Genomic DNA, 6,085 nt, shown 5'->3' with positions numbered 1-6,085 from the left:
AAAAATGTGTACTCCATTTTTTTGGGGTTTAGTGTTCTATAGATGTCTGTTAAGCCCAATTGCTCTAGGTCTTTATTTAGAGCTTTGGTTTCTTTACTTATTTTTTGTCTTGTTGATCTATCCATTGTTGATAGTGGTGTGTTGAAGTCTCCCACTACGTATGTGTTTTCTCTGATGTCTGTTTTCAGAGAGGACAACAGTTGTCTGATATATTTTGGTGCGCCTTCATTTGGTGAGTATATGTTAATGAGTGTTATTTCTTCTTGAAGTATTGTCCCCTTGATCATAATGTAGTGACCATTGGGGTCTCTTTTTATCTTTTTGAGTTTGAAATCTGTTTTATCTGATATAAGTATAGCTGTTCCTGCTTTCTTTTTTGGTCCATTTGCTTGTAGGATTGTTTTCCATCCTTTAACTTTGAGCCTATTTTTATCTTTTGTAGCTAAATGTGTTTCCTGGAGACAGCAAAAGGTTGGGTTTTGTTTCTTAATCCAGGCTGCAACTCTGTGTCTTTTTATTGAAGAGTTTAGTCCATTTACATTTAGAGTTAATATTGATATGTTAACATCTGTATTTGCCATTGTGTTTGTCTTTCCTTTGATTTTATTTATTTATTCTTTTAATAACTTTTTTTTTTTTTTGGCCTTCTTTCATTGTTATTCGTCGCTCTGAGGTTCTGGCTTTAGGACTCCTTGTAGTATTTTTTGGAGTGGGGGTTTAGTTGCAATGAAATTCCGGAGTTTCTGTTTGTCTGGGAAGGTCCATATTCTTTCTTCAAAGAGGAAGGAGAGCTTTGCGGGATAGAGTATTCTTGGTTGGCATCTGTTTTCTTGGAGTCTGTTGACTATGTCCCTCCACTCTCTCCTTGCCCGTAGTGTTTCTTCGGAGAAGTCTGATGTCAGCCTGATTGGTTTTCCTTTGAATGTTATCTGTTTCTTCCCTCTTGCCAGCTTCATTATTTTTTCCTTGTCCTGGATTCTTGGGAGCTTTACTATTATGTGTCTTGCTGTATTTTTCCTTTCGTCGTGGAAGTTTGGTGTTCTTCTTGCTTCTTGTATATCAATTTTCAGCTCCTTCTTCACATTTGGGAAGTTCTCTTCAATTATCTCTTTGAATATTTTCTCTGTTCCTACATCTCTCTCCTCTCCTTCTGGTATTCCTATAACTCTTATATTTCCTTTCCTCATGGAGTCAGATAGTTCCCGAAGTCTTTCTTCGTTCTTTTTCCTTCGTACTTCTCTTTCCTTTTCTGTTTTGGTTCTTTTTATTTCTGTGTCTTCAAGATTACTTATTCGTTCTTCCATTTCATCTATTCTGCTTTCATTGCTTTTCCCAGAATTCTTTAGTTCTTCCATTAATTCTTTGATCTCCTGCATTTCTTTTACTTCCCTCTTTAGGGACTCAATTTCTTTCTTCTGACCATTGTTTTCCCTCTCTAGGGACTCAATTGCATTCTTCTGATCGTTGATTATTTTTCCCTTATCATTGTTTTCCTTTATGACTTCTGTCAGTTTTTTAATCACGGCAATTTTAAATTCTCTTTCTGGAAGGCTCAGAAATTCTTCCAAGTTATTGTCGTTGCAATCTGGGGGCTGGCTTTCTTTTTGTGGTGTGCTTTTTCTCTGGAGAGTTGCTAGGTTGCGTGTGGTTCTTCTCCTCCCTAATGTCTGTTTTCTAATTTGCCGTATGCGTTGGGACACTGTGTTGTTGGGACTTGCCGGCATCTTGGGTGGGTTTCTCTGTTCCCCTCTGGTTCTTCCAGGAGTCATCTGTCAGTTTCAAGCAGCCTTTACTGGAGAAAGGTCCCTGTTCTAAAATGCCGATGTGGGGACACACTCCCCTGTGCGCCTGGTCTGCCCCGGCGGTGGGTTCCTGCTCCCCTCTGGGCTTGGACTGCAGGCCAGAGGGGGTCTGGCGTGGGCGAACTTCCCCTGCTCACCTCTGGCTCCTGAGGAAGCCTTCTGCAGGTAGTCTTTACTGAAGAAATGTCCCTGTTCTAAAATGGTGATGTGGGACACACTCCCTGCGCTTCTGGTCTCAGGCACACTCTTCTGCGCGCCTGGTCTGCCCCGGCTGTGGGTGCTCGCTCTCCCGGGCGGCCGGGGCTGTGTGCTGGTGCTGGTCTCCTCCTGGTGGGCGGGGCTCTCTTTAATGGCGCCTGGAGCTCACCTCCGCGGCGGATCCTGCAGGGTTCGCCTCAGCTCCCGTTCACGGGGTGTGGTGGCTGAAATAGTTCCTTTCCACTCACAGTCCCGCTTGCTGCATCCGTTTTTCTTGTTGGGAGTTTTGGTTTGTTGTTTCCCTCGTCTCTGCCGGTCGGAGAGTGCCGCCTCTGTGGGCGGGGGAGGGGAGCAGGGTTCTGCGCTTCCCTCCCTTCTCGTCCTCTTTTATGGCAACTTTCTTCTTCGGGCAGTTTGCTGGAGTCGTCCGTTTATCTTCCGTGTCCCAGTTCTCACTGGGACCTGCCGCTTTTCCTCCCTATTAACTTTTTTTAATGGGAGATCTTACTCGCAGCGTCTCCTCGCCGCCATGTTCCCTTTTTTTTTTTTTTTTTTTTTTTTTTGTGGCTGATGGTATGCTAAGGAATACTGAAATATTATCATCTTGTTCTCATATAGCGTTTTCCAGATTACTTTTGTAATATATTGCTTTTATATTCACAATGGAAAGCTGGTTTTCTAATTGGGGATCTCAGAAAAGCATGATGTAGTCCAATAAATACACTAACCACAGATGAGGATGTGCAGCAGGATTTAAAGAAAAGCTTGCAAATTGAAAAAAAAGTCTTGCTTTATGAAAAGTAACAAGATGGATGTGAGGAGGTCCATGTCTTAGAAGCAAAAACCAAAAAAATGAGGTATGATTCAGAGAGTGATCAGCTTATCCTGCAGAAAGAAATATTAAAGAGAAATTATAGAAGTCAATACAAGAATGACATAAAAATTGGAGGATAAAGACACAATTTAAGGTGTATATATTTTTGAAAAAAGCACAGAGGTATAAAAAGGAAGAAAATAATTGATGAAAATGAAAATCTTTGATCTGTTATGGATAATCTAAAAGCTTGAAATAGACTATATGAAGATGAGCTTAAGGATTTGGTGATTAAAAGTTGGTTGCCTGCTACAAAGCTTTCATCACAAAACCCATGTGTTGGATCAGCAATGAGAAAGATGTCCAGGAGTCTTTTCCAGCTTTCATTTCTGAGATGAGCAAAGAATCCAAAACTGAAAAATTCTAGTCTGGAATTAAGAACACTGGGTCCACTTTGGAAAGCTGGGTATGTCTGTAAGCCTTGCAGTATGCTTTTGTGGCAGGACCTGGCAAGGCCACTTCTTCAAAATTAACTGAGAAAATCCAAGAAACAAAGCTCTCTTTTGGAAGTAAGATAAAGGATTCTGAAACAACTGACAGAGGGTTATTAGATGTAATGGAAACTTTAAAGACAAAACAGAATGGTTTAGAATACACACAGAACTCAAATTTCTGGATTGTCAAGATTTTTTTTTAAAGATTTATTTATTTTTGTATACAAGAGCTGGGGGACAGGCCAGAGATGCGGTGGGGTGTGTGTGTGTGTGAGAGAGGATTCACCAGAGACAGAGTAGGGGACAGAACAGGCAGACTGACTGAAGTACACTGCTGCGGGGAGCAGCAGGCAAGACAGGAGAGGTCTGCTGCGCCATGTGGGTTGCTCCCTGGCCGGCCGGGGGTCAAACTCATGCTACAGAGGCTGTGGATTGCTTCATAGTGCGGTGCTTAACCCATTGCGCCACCAGGGAGGCCCTATTGTCAAGATTTTATTAAGTATTTGAACACTGCATCTCAGACAGATGATCTGAAACTTAGAGGTAGCTCAGATAGTGAGAAAGAAATACAAACTCCAAAGTCAGAAGTGTGCTCATCAATTTCCATGCCCATAAGCTCGAAACAGCAAGATGACATTCCAGCTACAGTGAAGGCCAGCTGATGTGCTGTTGCCACTACCACACAGATCCTCTTGCTGGCTGGACTAAAGTCAAAAGCTCATCTATTTAGCATCAAATCGTTTCCCAGTCCTAAATACAATGGTCATAGAACCACCCTTACGTGTTAAGATCATGGCTTGGAAGCGTGCTCATTTACATGCCATGTATCTTGGAAAGACAGTGCCCCCAAGACCTTTAAAACCTCTAGGCAATCACAGGGCCCTTTGCAGTGGGTGTGCTGAGAGGCATAGGAACATTCAACATAGTTTCCATGGAGGTGACTACCAGGGTTAAGTCTCAGTGCTATCACCACTACTGCCTGAGTTCCATCCCTGGCCAGGGAGCTGACCCATATTTGGCACAGCAGACTGCTCCTGTCTTGCCCGCTGCTCCCCTCAGCAGTGTATTTCAGTAGATCTGCCTGTTCTGCTTCGTACTTTCTCTGGTGAATCCTCTCACACATACACCCACACCTCTGGCCTGGACCCCAGTTCTTTTATGCATAAATAAATAAATAATATTTTCTTTCTTTTTTTGAAGGCCCCTACCAGTGTGGAGAAAGTATGGTTTATGTGTTGATATAAGACTACATATTCTTTTCATAAGATTTGCTCGAAGGAAAATCTATCCAGCCTGGCATTGTTGTGAGCTGATACCTTACACATATTTTTTCGATCAGCTCTGTCTTAGCTTCAGCTGTTGTAAATGCTCTGAGTTGAAATATTCTTTGTATATTCAGCATGACAGCTTCTATCTTAGGCACAACTGGAAGACCAGTACTGTAGCAATTCTAACAGAAAGTGAGAAAGAGGAGACTGGCTAAAATTTAAAAGGACTTCAACCTATTCCACCTAAAAACAGACTGAAAAATCAAGTTGTGCATATTGCAAAAATCCAGTGACAGTTTATTGCCTCTTATTAAAGCAATTCTGACAGCTTCTTCTGAAAATCATCTAAGATTGAGAATGATTTTTTCAAAAAGCATGTAATAGGGATTACTTGTGATGTGATCTTACTGTTTGTAAGAAAGTGTATCTTATTAAACTTGTTCCCAAAAAGAAATTTACAACCCTTCTATTATTGAAATAAATGTGTTGCTTGGAACATTCTCATTTTATCCATGTTCTTCCTCTGAGGGAGTAAAAGGGAGTTTTGATAACAAGCTCCCAGAAATAATAAAAGGCTGACTACTCATTGCAATGTCAACACTTAGGTCAGTCTGCAGCAATGACTGCTCCTTTGCTATAAAATCCATAGAAATAAACCTTTTCATGGAAAGTTCAATGAAACTGTGGTTGTAAGAACTATTCAGTGGATGGCAATGTTCAAAGAAAAGCTCTGTGTGGGCTACCCTTCTGGGTTCTCTCCATTGAGAATTCATGAGGATGAGCAGTCTCAAAACCTGGTAAATTCCAGAGGCCCCTCAGTTATGTTTCTCTCATCGCCGTCTTTTGAACAAGCCCTTTATTGTGTGGATTTCAATGAGGAGTAACTGCTTTGCATCAGCCATATGGGTCTGTGCATGGACTCACAGCATCAAGGCCATGCATGGAGGAGCTAATATGCCTAGAGTTCCTATAACCTATGTTATAGCTCTCTTCAAGTCAGTATACAGTGAGCCTGGCAGCAGTGTGCCATAATGATAATGTTATAATTGCAGAACACATTCAAATCGCTGGCCTGAAAGAGATAAGATCACTGCACTCTTAAAGCACCCTCAATCTCTTCAGCTGTGAGCTTTCATACTTAATCTACTTTAAGAACATGTTCTTGGAAGCCGTTCTAAGAGTGCCAGACACCTGCAAAGGTGGCTTGTCTTTACGGATCCAGAGCAGGAGGGATTATAAACAGGTGAGCAATGTTTAGAGAACCAGAATGAACTCCAAAATTATATCAACCTAACCAGTCTCAACCATGTGACTCATATGGTCACATATGAGTTGGCCTGGAGATGGAATGCACCTTGTGGTTCTGTCTCTGAATGGTTTGCCTCCCTCACTGGAGGAAAGGTCAGGAGCTTCTCTAACCTGTCTCAGTAGCCTCAGTCCAGAAAAAAAGAGACAGATTTCAAGGTACTCATTGAATGGGTCAGAGATGGAAGTGGCCACACCTCTGAG

Source organism: Talpa europaea (assembly GCF_964194135.1).
Source record: "Talpa europaea genome assembly, chromosome: X".
NCBI classification, from domain to species: Eukaryota; Metazoa; Chordata; class Mammalia; order Eulipotyphla; family Talpidae; genus Talpa; species Talpa europaea.
Note: the sequence above shows the minus strand (reverse complement) of the source record.